Source organism: Cervus canadensis, chromosome 8, assembly GCF_019320065.1.
Source record: "Cervus canadensis isolate Bull #8, Minnesota chromosome 8, ASM1932006v1, whole genome shotgun sequence".
NCBI lineage: Eukaryota > Metazoa > Chordata > Mammalia > Artiodactyla > Cervidae > Cervus > Cervus canadensis.
In genome coordinates this window covers 54,128,464-54,146,892 of record NC_057393.1, presented here as the reverse complement: position 1 = coordinate 54,146,892, position 18,429 = coordinate 54,128,464, and the positions used below count along the sequence as shown (strand labels likewise).

General features: G+C 42.5%; 1 pseudogene; it reads right to left on the bottom strand.

Moving 5' to 3' along the window:
• Window positions 1-18,429, bottom strand: part of LOC122446800 — a 41,772-nt pseudogene that overhangs the window by 7,592 nt on the left and 15,751 nt on the right.

The window sequence follows — 18,429 nt, the reverse complement described above, 5'->3', positions numbered from 1 at the left end:
CATCACATCCCTCTGGGTCATCCCAGTGCACCAGCCCTGAGCACCTTTCTCATGCATCCAACCTGGACTGGTGACCTGTTTCACACTTGATAATATATATGTTTCGATGTTATTCTCTCAGATCATCCCACCCTCGCCTTCTCCCATAGAACCAAAAGTCTGTTCTATACATCTGTGTCTCTTTTTCTGTCTTGCATATAGTGTTATCATTACCATCTTTCTAAATTCCACATATATGCGTTAGTATTCTGTATTGGTGTTTATCTTTCTGGCTTACTTCACTCTGTATAATGGGCTTTATTATTTTTTTCCATTTATTTTTATTAGTTGGAGGCTAATTACTTTACAATATTGTAGTGGTTTTTGCCATACATTGACATGAATCAGCCATGGATTTACATGTGTTCCCCATCCTGAACACCCCTCCCACCTCCCTCCCCATCCCATCCCTCTGGGTCATCCCAGTGCACTAGCCCTGAACACATGTCTCATGCATCCAACGTGGACTGGCGATCTGTTTCACACTTGATAATATACATGTTTCTATGCTGTTCTCTCAGATTATCCCACCCTCGCCTTCTCCAATAGAGTCCAAAAGTCTTCTGTACATCTGTGTCTCTTTTTCTGTCTTGCATATAAGGTTATCGTTACCATCTTTCTAAATTCCATATATATGCATTAGTATACTGTATTGGTGTTCATCTTTCTGGCTTACTTGACTCTGTATAATGGGCTCCAGTTTTATCCATCTCATTAGAACTGATTCAAATGTATTATTTTTAATGGCCGAGTGATATTCCATTGTGTATATGTACCACAGCTTCCTTATCTATTCATCTGCTGATGGGCATCTAGGTTGCTTCCATGTCCTGGCTATTATAAACAGTGCTGCGATGAACATTGGGGTGCACGTGTCTCTTTCAGATCTGGTTTCCTTGGTGTGTATGCCCAGGAGTGGGATTGCTGGGTCATATGGCAGTTCTATTTCCAGTTTTTTAGGGAATCTCCATACTGTTCTCCATAGCGGCTGTACTAGTTTGCATTCCCACCAACAGTGTGAGGGTTCCCTATTCTCCACACCATCTCCAGCAATTATTGCTTGTAGACTTTTGGATAGCAGCCAATCTGACTGGCGTGTAATGGTACTTCATTGAGGTTTTGATTTGCATTTCTCTGATAATGAGTGATGTTGAGCATCTTTTCATGTGTTTGTATATACCATGTTCATGGATTGGAAGAATCAATATTGTGAAAATGAGTATACTACCCAAAGCAATCTATAGATTCAATGCAAGCCCTATCAAGCTACCAACTGTATTCTTCACAGAACTACAACAAATAATTTCACAATTTGTATGGAAATAAAGAAAACCTTGAATAGCCAAAGCAATCTTGAGAAAGAAGAATGGAACTGGAGGAATCAACCTGCCTAACTTCAGACTGTACTACAAAGCCACAGTCATCAAGACAGTATGGTACTGGCGCAAAGACAGAAATATAGATCAATGGAACAAAATAGAAAGTCCACAGACAAATCCACATACTTATGGACACCTTATCTTTGACAAAGGAGGCAAGAATATACAATGGACAAAAGACAACCTCTTTAACAAGTGGTGCTGGGAAAACTGGTCAACCACTTGTAAAAGAATGAAACTAGAACACTCTCTAACACCATACACAAAAATAAACCAAAAATGGATTAAAGATCTAAATGTAAGACCAGAAACTATAAAACTCCTAGAGGAGAACTTAGGCAAAATACTCTCCAACATAAATCACAGCGGGATCCTCTATGACCCACCTCCCAGAATATTGGAAATAAAAGCAAAAATAAACAAATGGGACCTAATGAAACTTAAAAGCTTTTGCATAACAAAGGAAACTATAAGCAAGGTGAAAAGACAGCCTTCAGAATGGGAGAAAATAATAGCAAATGAAGAAACAGACAAAGGATTAAGCTCAAAAATATACAAGCAACTCCTGCAGCTCAATTCCAGAAAAATAAATGACCCAATAAAAAAATGAGCCAATGATATAATGGGCTTTAAAGCGGAAGAGGATTTAGAGAGACTTAGAGAGGAGAGGTGACAATTCAGATTTGGAAACCATTTTCCCAGAGTAAGAGGGTCTGGCCTGCTTAGGCCAAGAATGTATACGTGGTGGGATACTGGTGCATTTGATGTGTGGCTGAGGGCCTCTGTGCTGCGCGTTGTGTCCTGCTCTTAGTTACAATCTTCACAAGGTAAGGTACGGAAGCCCAGAGGTTGAGCCCTGCGTCCCAGACACCATAGTGCACTGTGCTCAGGCAGAGATCCCTGGGCTCCCCCGTGGCTGCATGGCAGCAAGTACCTGGGAAGCAAGTCACTCCTTGGAAGGGAGCATCAGAGGTTGCCCTTCCTTGTGCACAAGCCGTGGAGGCCATGGGTGGAAGTGGAGGAAGGAACGTCCTTCTAAGCAGCAATCACCATGCCTCCCAAGCCCTCATTTTTGCCTTCTCACATCCCCTGAAGTCCTAGCCCTGTACCTTACGGGCACCTGAAGTGAAGCTTTATGGACCAGCAATTTGGCCGGGCTTAACTGTACTAAAATGCCTCATCTCCTGGCCGTTTACATTCTTTTATTCCAACAAGTATTCACTGAGCTTCTACTAGGTACAAGGTGCTGTCCTAAATGCTGGGATTATACTACTGAAAAAAACAGACAAAAACCACATCGTTTCCTCACAGAGCTTAAACTCGGCTACGTAGAAATAGATAAGAAAAATTAAAATATACAACAGATGGTAATTCATCAGATCAGAATAAGTGCTACAGAGGTAAGTTGAAGCCTAGAGAACTGGCAGGGGTGCTTTCTAAATAGGATGGCCAGAGAGGGAGTCTATGAGTGAAGCTCTGAAAGGGGTGAGGAGTGAGCCGTGGGCATGTGTATGGACAGAGCAAGGACAGGACAATGGGGAGGCAGGAGGATTGAGCATGTTTAGGGACCAACAAGGAGCCAGTGTGGTCAGTTCCCAGGAAGTGTGGGAGGAGGAGAAGGAAATGAGCTCAGAGAGATCAGCAGGGGTCGAGGTAGGGAGATGCTGTGGGACGTGAGTTTCACTCCCATGGGAGATGTGCACCCCAGGAGGGACTCTGTCACTGAATCCTTCTGGGCAGCAATCTCAGAGGCACTGGGTAAGGAAGGAATTATCCCTGGAAATACAGCTCCCCAAGCAGGGTCCAGATGTTATTGGCCCTCCACGACATGTCTGGGGCATCCCCAAGTGACCCAGCCACACCCTCTACCTCTGCTCAAGGGTCTCTCCTCTCAGGTCCATCTTGTCCTTCACATCAGGTTCTTGGGAACATGTGTGTCAGAATCTGTGGGGGAGGTTGTCCCCAGTGAAGACTCTGGCCCCACCCAGCCCTACTGGTCAGCATCCGAGGATGCTTGGATCTCCAGGAAATTCCCAGACCCGTCGAAGTTGGAAGACAGCAGTGCCTGGATCTGGGGAGCCAGTGTGGAGCCTGGTCCTTGGTCCAACTGTGCACTGTTTTCTCTCCAAGCACCAACCCAGGGCCAGGCTTGGAATAAGAAAGGGAGGTCTGGGGTGCATCTATGCAGCTGAGGGGCCACTGTAGGAAACGTCTCCACCCCACCCCCTGCCCCAGGATTCGATTCAGGACCCTTTGGGAGCTAGAGGGAACTGGTACCTTGAATAGCACCCCACTGTTGAATTAAGTTCTAGGCATCCTTATCAAGGCTCTGTTCATTAATGCTGGGAATGATTTCTGTCTGCAAAGGAGAGATACTTGTCACTTATCCTACAAAGCCTGGGGATACTGTGTATTCTTTGCAGCTTAAATGTTATTTGCTTCTTTCCTCTACAGCTAAAATGCAAACCAAAAAAGATAAAGACCTCAGTTGATCCCTCCACACCCTGGTTCAGTGCCATGGTGTTCCCCTCGTACTCGTTGGTTTATTGAATTCTCACTTCTCGCCAGTAACATCTAGATCTTCTCCTATGGGTCAGTGTTTCTCAGACACTTCCCTTCATAAGCTGTATTTTAGGAACCCTCAGGAAAATACACCTAATTGGTACAGCAAGAGGATGTAACTTTACCCTGAAGCCTCTCCAAAAAAAAAAAAAAAAGGCTTGGCTTGGCTCAATTACTTATCACTCTGTGGTCCATCCATAGATGAGCAAACAGACTAAGAGACACTGAATAGTTTGCCCTAGGTGCCTCTGCTGTGGAGAAAGAGCTATCAGACATGCTCAGATGTGTCTGAAAAAGAAACCTGTGTCCTTTGCACCTTCTAGGTTGGGTTTCACATAGCATCATTGTATCACAATTTTCTTCCTGATCAAATGAGATTAATGCATCACTTGTTAGACTTTCAGTGGGATTATACAAACTACTCAAGTGAACTCCCAAGCACAGGACTGGACTATGAAATATAAGGTCCCTTTCTTTCTCTCTGTAATGTATTGAGGGAAAATCCTTTTATTCAGGGTTGAGTATGGGGCCACAGTGCCTCATCTTTTCTTACTCATTGTGGAGTTCAGTTCAGTTCAGTTCAGTCGCTCAGTCATGTCCAACTCTTTGCAACTCCATGAACTGCAACACGCCAGTCTTCCCTATACATCACGAACTCCCGGAGCTTACTCAAACTCATGGCCATCGAGTCAGTGATGCCATCCAGCCATCTCATCCTTTGTCATCCCCTTCTCCTCCGGCCTTCAATCTTTCCCACATTAGTGTCTTTTCAAATGAACCAGTTCTTCACATCAGGTGGCCAAAGTATTGGAGTTTCAGCTTCAGCATTGCCCTTCCAATGAATATTCAGGACTGATTTCCTTTAGGATGGACTGGTTGGATCTCCTTGCTGTCTAAGGGACTCTCAAGAGTCTTCTCCAACACCACAGTTCAAAAGCATCGATTCTTTGGTGCTCAGCTTCCTTCACAGTCCAACTCTCACATCCATACATGACCACTGGAAAAACCATAGCCTTGGCTAGACAGACCTTTGTTGGCAAAGTAATGTCTCTGCTTTTTAATATGCTGTCTAGATTTGTAAGAGCTTTTCTTCCAAGGGGCAAGAGTCTTTTAATTTCATGGCTGTGGTCACCACCTGCAGTGATTTTGGAACCCAGAAAAATAAATTCTCTCACTGTTTCCATTGTTTCCCCATCTATTTGCCATGAAGTGATGGGACCAGATGCCATGGTCTTAGTTTTGTGAATATTGAGCTTTAAGCCAACTTTTTCACTCTCCTCTTTCACTTTCATCAAGGGGCTCTTTAGTTCCTCTACACTTTCTGCCATTAGGGGGGTATATCTGAGGTTGTGGCATATCTGAGGTTGTTGATATTTCTCCCGGCAATCTTGTTTCCTGCTTGTGCTTCATCCAGCCTGCCATTTCACATGACATACTCTGCATATAAGTTAAATAAGGAGGGTGTCAATATACAGCCTTGATGTACACTTTTCCTGATTTGAAACCAGACTGTCGTTCTATGTCTGGTTCTAACTGTTGCTTCTTGACCTGCATATAGATTTCTCAGGAGGCAAGTGAGGTGGTCTGGTATCCCATCTTTTTAAGAATTTTTCACAGTTTGTTGTGATCCACACAGTCAAACGCTTTGTCATAGTCAGTAAAGCTCAAGTAGATGCTTTTCTGGAACTTGTGCTTTTTCGATAATCCAATAGATGTTGGCAATTTGATCTCTGGTTCCTCTGCCTTTTCTAAATCCAGCTTGGACATCTGGAAGTTTACAGTTCACGTACTGTTGAAGCCTGGCTTAGAGAATTTTTAGCATTACATTGCTAGCATTTGAGATGAGTGCAATTATGTGATAGTTTAAACATTCTTTGGCATTGCCTTTCTTTGGGATTAGAATGAAAACTGTCCTTTTCCAGTCCTGTGGCCACTGCTGAGTTTTCCAAGTTTGCTGGCACATTGAGTGCAGCACTCTCACAGCATCATCTTTTAGGATTTGAAATAGCTCAACTGGAATTCCATCACATCCATTAGCTTTGTTCATAGTGATGCTTCCTAAGGCCCACTTGACTTTGCATTCCAGGATGTCTGGCTCTAGGTGAGTGATCCCACCAAGGTGATTATCTGGGTCATGCAGATCTTCTTGTATAGTTCTTCTGTGTATTCTTTCCACCTCTTCTTAATACCTTTTGCTTCTGTTAGGTTCATACCATTTCTGTTGTTTATCATGCCCATCTTTGTGTGAAATATTCCCTTGGTATCTCTAATTTTCTTGACGAAATCTCTACTCTTTCCCATACTGTTTTCCTCTATTTCTTTGCACTGATCACTGAGGATGGCTTTCTTATCTCTCCCTGCTATTCTTTGGAACTCTGCATTCAAATGGGTATATCTTTCCTTTTCTCCTTTGCCTTTCGCTTCTCTACTTTTCTCAGCTCTTTGTAAGGCCTCCTCAGACAAGCATTTTGCCTTTCTTTTCCTTGGAGATGGTCTTGATCACTGCCTCCTATACAAGGTCACGAACATCCATTCATAGTTCTTCAGGCACTCTGTCTATCAGATCTAATCCCTTGACTCTATTTGTCACTTCCACTGTATAATTGTAAGGGATTTGATTTAGGTCATACCTGAATGGTCTAGTGGTTTTCCCTACTTTCTTCAATTTCAGTCTGAGAGCTTAATTAAATATTAAAAATCTTTAACAACCTGCAGAAGCAGCAGTTAATCCAAATGGACAGCAGTTAAGTTCTGGAGTACAGGAGTCCAACTTCCAGTCTTTTACTCACTATTTGAGCATTTGTTGGATGGTTGGAATCAGAAGATTCTAGGAGCGAAATCAGGACAGCTGGTGATGGAGCTGGAGGCTCAGGGCAGCCAGTCTTTGCCAACCAATAAAGCCGTGTTTTAGGTGGGCTCAAAACCTGGGTGAAACCCACCCATTTAGGAAGAAGAGCATCTATAAGGCTTCCACAGCAAAAGATTCAGAGTTTCTGGGTTTGTTACAATTCCAGTGCCCACCCCTTCTGACCAGGACAAGCCCATGGTCCCAGCTCTACCTGGATCTCCCTTCTCCCCCTGGGGGCCTCTTTTCCCATCTTGTCCATCACAACAACGAAGGCTACCACTGGCAGGAGACACATAGCCTTGGTGCAGGGATCAGTCAGTACTCAGAATCGATATCCATTTCTTTGCCCTGGGAACTCTGGGACTGTGTGAGCAGGAGCAGCATGGAGAGAAGGAGGAGAAGAATATCCTAGACAGATGAACAGAAAGAGGGGGTGCGCTCAATCTGAGAATGTGGATTAGGGCTGGCCAGCTCCTTGAGGTCAGGAGAAGCCCTTCTCCCATCTCTTCTCCCATCCTCTGGGGAAAAGAGCAGCAGGGCTCCAAAAGCAGTTAAGGGAAAATGGGATTAAGCCTGGCCAGGAAGGACATGAGCGGACCAGTTGGACCTCTGACCTGGTTTGCCAGCAGCATGAATCTACTCTCAGATGCTCTGTGTCATCCCCTTTTGGGCTTGTCATTCCTGCCAGGTATAATGTGACCAAGAAGTAGAATTCCTCTCTGAGGCCATCTGCCACATCTGGAGGGACTCCCTGAGTGCCCTTGGGAGGGATCCTTCCCTCCGTGGTCCTCCTCCCTTTTCTGTACCAGTAAGGTGGATGGCTTAGGTCTGACAATGCAGACTGGCTTCCTCTCACTTGCTGTTCTGGACAGACTAGTGCTGGGGTCTGCAGTGCTGTCTGAAAGAAGCCCTGGTCCTGAATGCTTGGTGATGGCTGTCCTGAGCACAGGATGGGTGTATGACTCTGTTTACCAGGATTTGTCATTCCTGGGCTCTATGGGGAAAGTCCCTGGCATACCTAGAGTCCTGCCAGACATCCTGTGTGGAGATGGGACAGGGGCCTAATGGAGGAAGGGACATGATAGACAGGTGAAGTTAGCAGAAGGCTGGTTTCAGGGAAGGAAAGAGCTGTCCAGTAGAGCTTCCGGTTACCATCAGACAGGGACTCAAGAGCTAAGTGAAATCAGCGGTGGGTATAGGACATATGTCACTCCTATCTGGGTTTTTTTGTTTTTTTTTCTTCTCTCGGGTAGAAACGTAAAGTTTTGACCATGGAAAGGGCTCATAGGCTTTGTAGAGGCTCTAAGAAAGCCTGATGGATCTGTGCAGGGAATTAGAGGGTCACCAGGCAGGCTGAGGTAGTGGGGTAGAAGAGGTTTCTAGGCCAGAGAAGTGCTTCCTTCCAAAAGGATGATGAATTACATTTTCCACAGGGACTTCCAGACAATAGGATCAGAGATCTGGTGGATGTCACATCCAACTCACCTCCCCCGCCTCCCCCCATCCCCCAGTTCAGGAAACACATCTTCCACCAAATAAAGGGAACAGAGTGAAGAGCATCCTTTATTACCCCATTTTCTCCCACTGCTAGCATTAACCCTCCTAGACTGGAACAGCTACACAGACCCTGTCTTCCTCAACACCAGTAGGATAAAACAGCCACATAGGCAGGGAGATATTCACTGGACACTGGAAAATAAATTGAGAGGCAATGATAGAGACACTCACAGTTGCTCTCTCTAGGGATCAGAAGGTCCAGGCAAATTCGAGTTCCTGGGCCACCATTGGCTCTTTACACCTGCCCTGTAACCTGAAGTTCTAGTTCCAGTATCTAGAGAAAAGAGAGGTGATTTTTTGCCCTGTTGACTCAGTCGATTTTACCCCCACCTGGGTTCTGGGCACCTGCCACTGATGTTCATGGCATGAAACACACATTACAGCACCCTCAGCCCAAGCTCTCATCAGGACCTCACTGCAGCCCTGTGAGTAAAGTGGCAGCGTCAATGTGTGTGTTTCACGGATGTCCAGGAATCCAAGGTCTAGAGAAGACCAGCAAGATGCACAATGACCGACAACTCTTGCAAAAGCAGAATGCCGGAGGAGCCAAGATGGCGGAGGAGTAGGACCTGGAGACCACTTTCTCTCCTACAAATTCATCAAAAGAATAACCGAATGCAGAGCAAACTTCACAAAACAACTTCTGATCGCTAGCTGCGGTCATCAGGCGCCCAGAAAAGCAGACCATTGTCTTCGAAAGGAGGTAGGACAAAATATAAAAGATAAAAAGTGAGACAAAAGAGCTAAGGACGGAGACCCGTCCCGGGAAGGGAGTCTTAGGCGGCCTTGCTTGGGCTAGGGTCCGGGCCTGAGTGCCCTGAGGACAATCGGGGGGAGCTTCTGTGAGGTGCCAACTTGAACTGTGGGAGACCAAAGGAGAGAGAGAAAATTGACCGGCCGGAACACACTGCCGGCCGTTCGCAGAACAAAGGGACGGGGAAAGTCCCGAGAAGAGCTCGCAGGCTGCGGACCGGCCCAGCCCCGCCGGAGGCAGGAGGCAGGGGGGAGGGGAAGGTCGCGGCGAGACACAGGGCGCAGGCACCCGACCGGCGCGGGGCGGGGACTGGGGCTGGGGACGCGGAGGGCGGAAGGCGCGCGCACCCGCCTGGCGCCAGCGGAAACTGAGACTGGGTCCGCGGAAGGGAGTGGGTGCGCCACACCTGGGGATAGCGCGCCCACCAAGCCCCTGGCTGCCTGGACCGCTCTGACCGGGAAGGCACAGAGAGCAGGCGCAGCTTTTCCTTCCGCGCTTTTGTGTAACACCCGGGGGCTGGAACCTCGCGCAGCGCGGGGCGCGCTCCGTGTAGAGCAGCCGGGAGCCTGAGCAGCGCAGACGGAGAAAGCAGCGTCGGCCCCTTCCGGCAGCGCCAGCCCGCCCCCGCAGGGCCAGCCCCTCCCGGCAGCGCCAGCCCGCCCCGCAGCGCCGGCCCCTCCCCGCAGCGTCAGCCCCGCCCCGCAGCGTCAGCCCCTCCCAGCAGCGCAACGGAACTAGCTACCTGAATAAGAGTCCGCCTCCGGCCGCCTGTGTCAGGGCGGAAATGAGCCTCTGAAGAGACCGGCAAACAGAAGCCAAATAAACAAAGGGAACCGCTTCAGAAGGGACTGGTGCAACAGATTAAAATCCCTGAAGAAAACACCGACTTCACCGGAAGGGCCCTGTAGATATCGAGAAGTGCAAGCTGGAACGAGGAGCTATCTGAAACTGAGCCGAACCCACACTGACCGCAACAGCTCCAGAGAAATTCCTAGACATATTTTTACTTTTTTTTTTATTTTTCTGTTTTTTCTAAGTAAGGAAAAAAAAAATTTTTTTTTTTTTTATATTTTTCTTTTTTATTTTTTCTTTTTTATTTTCCTTTAAAATTCCCTATTACTCCCCCATTACTCCTTAACTTTCATTTTCATAGATTTTTACGATTTTTTTAATTAGGGGAAAAAAAAAATTTTTTTTTTCTTTTTTTTCTTTTTCTTTTTTTTTCTTCTCCTTTTTCTTCTTTTTTTTTTCTTTCCTTTTTCTCTTCTATTTTCTATTTTTCTTTTTCTCTTATTTCTTTTAAAGTCCTCTAGTACTCCTCTACTACTCTTCATTTTCATCTTCACTACACTATAACCTTACAAAAAAAAAAGAGAAGCCCTATCTTAAAACCGAAGATTATTCCCTCCCAATCTTGACTCTCTGTTTTCTACCTCAGAACACCTCTATTTCCTCTTTTCCCCTTCTCTTCCCCATCCAATTCTGTGAATCCTTGTAGGTGTCTGAGATACGAGAACACTCTGGGAACAGACAGCTGCGTAGATCTGTCTCTCTCCTCTTGAGTCCCCCTTTTTCTCCTCCTACTCATCTCTATCTCCCTCCTCCCTTTTCTCCTGTTCATGTAACTCTGTGAACCTCTCTGGGTGTCCCTAACGGGGGAGAATCTTTTCGCCATTAACCTAGAAGTTTAATTATCAGAGCTGTATAGTTGGAGAAGTCCTGAGACTACAGGAAGAATAAAACTGAAATCCAGAGGCAGGAAACTTAAGCCCAAAACCTGAGAACACCAGAAAACTCCTGACTACATGGAACTTTAAGTGATAAGTGACCGTCCAAAAGCCTCCATACCTACACTGAAACCAACCACCACCAAGAGCCAATAAGTTTTAGAGCAAGACATACCACGCAAATTCTCCAGCAACACAGGAACATAGCCCTGAATGTCAACATACAGGCTACCCAAGGTCACACCTAACACATAGACCCAACTCAAAACTCATTACTGGGCACTCCATTGCTCTCCAAAGAGAAGAAATCAAGTTCCACGCACCAGTACACTGACGCAAGCTTCCCTAACCAGGAAACCTTGACAAGCCAAACGTCCAACCCCACCCACTGGGTAAATCCTCCACAATAAAAAGGAACCACAGACCTCCAGAATACAGAAAGTCCACTCCAGACACAGCAATCTAAACAAGATGAAAAGGCAAAGAAATACCCAACAGGTAAAGGAACAAGAAAAATGCCCACCAAGTCAAACAAAAGAGGAGGAGATAGGGAATCTACCTGAAAAAGAATTTAGAATAATGATAATAAAAATGATCCAAAATCTTGAAAACAAAATGGAGTTACAGATAAATAGCCTGGAGACAAAGATTGAAAAGATACAAGAATTGTTTAATAAAGACCTAGAAGAAATAAAAAAGAGTCAATTAAAAATGAATAATGCAATGAATGAGATCAAAAACACTTTGGAGGGAACCAAGAGTAGAATAACGGAGGCAGAAGATAGGATAAGTGAGGTAGAAGATAAAATGGTGGAAATAAATGAAGCAGAGAGGAAAAAAGAAAAAAGGATCAAAAGAAATGAGGACAACCTCAGGGACCTCTGGGACAATGTGAAACGCCCCAACATTCGAATCATAGGAGTTCCAGAAGAAGAAGACAAAAAGAAAGGCCATGAGAAAATACTCGAGGAGATAATAGCTGAAAACTTCCCTAAAATGGGGAAGGAAATAGCCACTCAAGTCCAAGAAACCCAGAGAGTCCCAAACAGGATAAACCCAAGGCGAAACACCCCAAGACACATAATAATCAAACTAACAAAGATCAAACACAAAGAACAAATATTAAAAGCAGCAAGGGAAAAACAACAAATAACACACAAAGGGATTCCCATAAGGATAACAGCTGACCTATCAATAGAAACCCTCCAGGCCAGAAGGGAATGGCAGGACGTCCTGAAAGTAATGAAAGAGAATAACCTACAACCTAGATTACTGTATCCAGCAAGGATCTCATTCAGATATGAAGGAGAACTCAAAAGCTTTACAGATAAGCAAAAGCTGAGAGAATTCAGCACCACCAAACCAGCTCTTCAACAAATGCTAAAGGATCTTCTCTAGACAGAAAATGCAGAAAGGTTGTATAAACGTGAACCCAAAACAACAAAGTAAATGGCAACGGGACCACACCTATCAATAATTACCCTAAATGTAAAGGGGTTGAATGCCCCAACCAAAAGACAAAGATTGGCTGAATGGATACAAAAACAAGACCCCTATATATGCTGTCTACAAGAGACCCACCTCAAAACAAGAGACACATACAGACTAAAAGTGAAGGGCTGGAAAAAAATATTTCATGCAAACGGAGACCAAAAGAAAGCAGGAGTCGCAATACTCATATCAGATAAAATAGACTTTCAAATAAAGGATGTGAAAAGAGACAAAGAAGGACACTACATAATGATCAAAGGATCAATCCAAGAAGAAGATATAACAATTATAAATATATATGCACCCAACATAGGAGCACCGCAATATGTACGGCAAACACTAACGAGTATGAAAGAGGAAATTAATAGTAACACAATAATAGTGCGAGACTTTAATACCCCACTCACAACTATGGATAGATCAACTAAACAGAAAATTAACAAGGAAACACAAACTTTAAATGACACAATGGACCAGCTAGACCTAATTGATATCTATAGGACATTTCACCCCAAAACAATCAACTTCACCTTTTTCTCAAGTGCACACGAAACCTTCTCCAGAATAGATCACATCCTGGGCCATAAATCTGGTCTTGGAAAATTCAAAAAAATTGAAATCATTCCAGTCATCTTTTCTGACCACAGTGCAGTAAGATTAGATCTCAATTACAGGAAAAAAAATTGTTAAAAATTCAAACACCTGGAGGCTAAATAACACGCTTCTGAATAACCAACAAATCATAGAAGAAATCAAAAAAGAAATCAAAATATGTATAGAAATGAATGAAAATGAAAACACAACAACCCAAAACCTATGGGACACTGTAAAAGCAGTGCTAAGGGGAAGGTTCATAGCATTACAGGCTTACATCAAGAAACAAGAAAAAAACCAAATAAATAACCTAACTCTAACCTAAAGCAATTAGAGAAGGAAGGAAATGAAGAACCCCAGGGGTGCAGAAGGAAAGAAATCTTAAATTCAGGGCAGAAATAAATGCAAAGAACTAAAGGCCATAGCAAAAATCAACAAAGCTAAAAAGCTGGTTTTTTTTGAAAAAATAAACAAAATTGACAAACCATTTAGAAGACTCATTAAGAAGCAAAGAAGAAGAACCAAATTAACAAAATTAGAAATGAAAAGGAGAGATCACAACAGACAACATGAAATACAAAGGATTCATAAGAGATACTACCAGCAGTCTATGGCCAATAAAATGGACAACTTGGATGAATGGACAAATTCTTAGAAAAAGTATAACTTTCAAAACTGAACCAGGAAGAAATAGAAGATTTAACAGACCCCATCACAGGCAAGATCGAAAGTTGTAATCAAAAAATCTTCCAGGAAACAAAAGCCCAGGACCAGATGACTTCACAGCTGAATTCTACCAAAATTTAGAGAAGAGCTAACACCTATCTTACTCAAACTCTTCCAGAAAATTGCAGAAGAAGGTAAACTTCCAAACTCATTCTATGAGGCCACCATCACCCTAATTCCAAAACCAGACAAAGATGCCACAAAAAAAGAAAACTACAGGCCAATATCACTGATGAACATAGATGCAAAAATCCTTAACAAAATTCTAGCAAACAGAATCCAACAACATATTAAAAAAATCATACACCACGACCAAGTGGGCTTTATCCCAGGAATGCAAGGATTCTTCAATATCCGCAAATCAATCAATGTAATACACCACATTAACAAAGTGAAAGATAAAAACCATATGATTATCTCAATAGATGCAGAGAAAGCCTTTGACAAAATTCAACACTCATTTATGATTAAAACTCTCCAAAAAGCAGGAATAGAAGGAACATACCTCAACATAATAAAAGCTATATATGACAAACCCACAGCAAGCATCACCCTCAATGGTGAAAAATTGAAAGCATTCCCCCTGAAATCAGGAGCAAGACAAGGGTGCCCACTGTCACCACTACTGTTCAACATAGTGTTGGAAGTTCTGGCCACAGCAATCAGAGCAGAAAAAGAAGTAAAAGGAATCCAGATAGGAAAAGAAGAAGTGAAACTCTCACTGGTTGCAGATGACATGATCCTCTACATAGAAAACCCTAAAGACTCTACCAGAAAATTACTAGAACTAATCAATGAATATAGTAAAGTTGCAGGATATAAAATTAACACACAGAAATCCCTTGCATTCCTATACACTAACAATGAGAAAACAGAAAGAGAAATTAAGGAAACAATACCATTCACCATTGCAACAAAAGGAATAAAATACTTAGGAGTATATCTACCTAAAGAAACAAAAGACCTATACATAGAAAACTATAAAACACTGATGAAAGAAATCAAAGAGGACACAAACAGATGGAGAAACATACCGTGTTCATGGATTAGGAGAATCAATATTGTCAAAATGGCTATTCTACCCAAAGCAATCTATAGATTCAATGCAATCCCTATCAAGCTACCAACGGTATTTTTCACAGAACTAGAACAAATAATTTCACAATCTGTATGGAAATACAAAAAAACCTCGAATAGCCAAGGTAATCTTGAGAAAGAAGAATGGAACTGGAGGAATCAACCTGCCTGACTTCAGACTCTACTACAAAGCCACAGTCATCAAGACAGTATGGTACTGGCACAAAGACAGAAATATAGATCAATGGGACAGAATAGAAAGCCCAGAGATAAATCCACGAACCTATGGACACCTTATCTTTGACAAAGGAGGCAAGGATATACAATGGAAAAAAGACAACCTCTTTAACAAGTGGTGCTGGGAAAACTGGTCAACCACTTGTAAAAGAATGAAACTAGAACACTTTCTAACACCATACACAAAAATAAACTCAAAATGGATTAAAGATCTAAATGTAAGACCAGAAACTATAAAACTCCTAGAGGAGAACTAGGCAAAACACTCTCTGACATAAATCACAGCAAGATCCTTTATGACCCACCTCCCAGAATATTGGAAATAAAAGCAAAACTAAACAAATGGGACCTAATGAAACTTAAAAGCTTTTGCACTACAAAGGAAACTATAAGTAAGGTGAAAAGACAGCCCTCAGATTGGGAGAAAATGATAGCAAATGAAGAAACAAAGGATTAATCTCAAAAATATACAAGCAACTCCTGCAGCTCAATTCCAGAAAAATAAATGACCCAATCAAAAAATGGGCCAAAGAACTAAACAGACATTTCTCCAAAGAAGACATACAGATGGCTAACAAACACATGAAAAGATGCTCAACATCACTCATTATTAGAGAAATGCAAATCAAAACCACAATGAGGTACCATTACACGCCAGTCAGGATGGCTGCTATCCAAAAGTCTACAAGCAATAAATGCTGGAGAGGGTGTGGAGAAAAGGGAACCCTCTTACACTGTTGGTGGGAATGCAAACTAGTACAGCCACTATGGAAAACAGTGTGGAGATTCCTTAAAAAACTGGAAATAGAACTGCCATATGACCCAGCAATCCCACTTTTGGGCATACACACTGAGGAAACCAGATCTGAAAGAGACACGTGCACCCCAATGTTCATTGCAGCACTGTTTATAATAGCCAGGACATGGAAGCAACCTAGATGCCCATCAGCAGATGAATGGATAAGGAAGCTGTGGTACATATACACCATGGAATTTTACTCAGCTGTCAAAAAGAATTCATTTGAACCAGTCCTAATGAGATGGATGAAACTGGAGCCCCTTATACAGAGTGAAGTAAGCCAGAAGGATAAAGAACATACCAGCATACTAACACATATATATGGAATTTAGAAAGATGGTAATGATAACCCTATAATGCAAAACAGAAAAAGAGACACAGAAATACAGAACAGACTTTTGAACTCTGTGGGAGAAGGTGAGGGTGGGATGTTTCAAAAGAACAGCATGTATACTATCTATGGTGAAACAGATCACCAGCCCAGGTGGGATGCATGAGACAAGTGCTCGGGCCTGGTGCACTGGGAAGACCCAGAGGAATCGGGTGGAGAGGGAGGTGGGAGGGGCGATCGGGATGGGGAATAAGTGTAAATCTATGGCTGATTCATATCAATGTATGACAAAACCCACTGAAATGTTGTGAAGTAATTAGCCTCCAACTAATAAAAAAATTTAAAAAAAAAAAAAAGATTATCCCAGAAATCTGGTGATTTTTTCAGGGTTTAATCTTCTCCCAGCCTTCCTGAATTCACGTTGAAATCAGAGGTCCTGATTCTCCATGAGAGACACAGCACTGATGGCAGAATCTGGATCTTCTCAGCCTGGGTTCCATTTGCTTGTTTAATTTCATGTTATGCTTCACCTTTATACAATTTATACTTAAAGAAAACACAATATATTTTCTCCAGTTGGATTTTGTTGATAAGACATGTCAGCAGCTGGGGTTTGCTCTCTTTTTGGACTGGAACACCTGGGTGCTTGACTGTGTCAATATTGTTGGGACTTGTACAAATCACTTGAGTGTCTGCCATGACCCTCACCTACTATGAGATCAGAGGATTTTTTTTTTCAAAGTTCTTAAACAAAAGAAACATTTTTATAATAAGAATTCTTGTCCATGATATCAAGATTTTACTGACACCTTATCTCATTTGCATTTTTCTGTATCAGAGAAGGTAAGTCAGTATAATATATGATATTTTTTGAATTTGAAGAAACTTCATTTGGCCTTGATCTATCTTGTCAGGTGGACACAAAGTTCATGCTACATGTTTCATCTACTTGGTATATTGTTAGGTTTACTCATATAAATATTCTCTTTTCTCACTTTGTTAGCCCTAAATCGCAGTTTACCTGAGATTAACATTGCTATCCAGTTAGTGTTAGTCACTCAGTCATGTCCGACTCTTTTCGACCCCATGGACAGTAGCCCATCTGGCTCCTCTGTCCATGGGATTGTCCAGGCAAGAATACTGGATTGAGTTGCCATTTCCTTCTCCAAGGGAGCGTCCCAACTCAAGGATCAAATCTTGGTCTCCTGCATTGCAGGCAGATTCTTTACCATCTAAGCCACCAGGGAAGCCCTTTCCCTTTGCTATTCAAGCCTTTTTTTTTTTTTAGTATATGTCTTGGTATATATGTTTTCCCTTTTCATTTTGAAAGAAATATTTCTTATAAGTAGCATATTACTGGATCTCTTTTTGTTAAATTTTTCTTCAGTATTTTTTCTATTTAAAAAAACTTTCTTTTCTGCTTTTATTAAATCGATAGTTTTGTTTCTATTTTTCCCTCTTCTAGTTTGAAAGTTACATGTTCTGTTGCAATGATTTTGTGCTTTCCCTAAATTATTACTAAGCATTTTATTTTTTTTCTAACAACATCTAATGTTAATATCTAGAGCTTCCATCTATCCAAGGCACAAAATTTAGTTATGCTCTCCTCTCCAACTCATCACCTAGTTGGAATCACTGGAATTTTAATTCCAGATTGTTATAGAAAAAATATATACAAGTAAATTTTTCATGTCCAATGCAAACAACGTGTCATTATTTTCTTTCCTCGTAAGTACTTATTACCCATCATTACTTCCTTCTGTATTCACTATTCTTTAAGCATATGTTCTAATCATTATTCAGGAATATTTGTGCAGGTAATTTCCTAAATCCTGGTTTGTCTGTAAATATCATTATTCTCTCTCATATTTAAATTACAATTTAGTTGGATGTATCATCCCTATTTAAATTTATTTTGTAATATGTTCACATGTTCTGCCTCCGCACGTGTGTATTAATGCCCCGTGTTTCTCAGCTTCTTTTTTATATTTTCCATCTCCTTATACCCTCCTGACGCTGTGGCAGTTTTGATCTTCCAGGAATCAGATATTGTGGTGGAATTAGGAGTGCAAAAACTCTTGATGAGTTAACACTGGCATTATCAAAAGGGCATGGCAGGGTCCAGGGAAAGGGGGGCTGTCAGAATACTATACTTAGCAGACTCTCCTTGTCAGCCCAAAAGACACCCCAGAGCAAACTGCTTCTCAGAAGAGCCCCACATCACCACTGCCTTGATAAATCATTGGCTGAGGGCTAATCTGAGAAGAGCATGATGACCTTGACTCAAAAGCTAAGGTAGCCACTCACA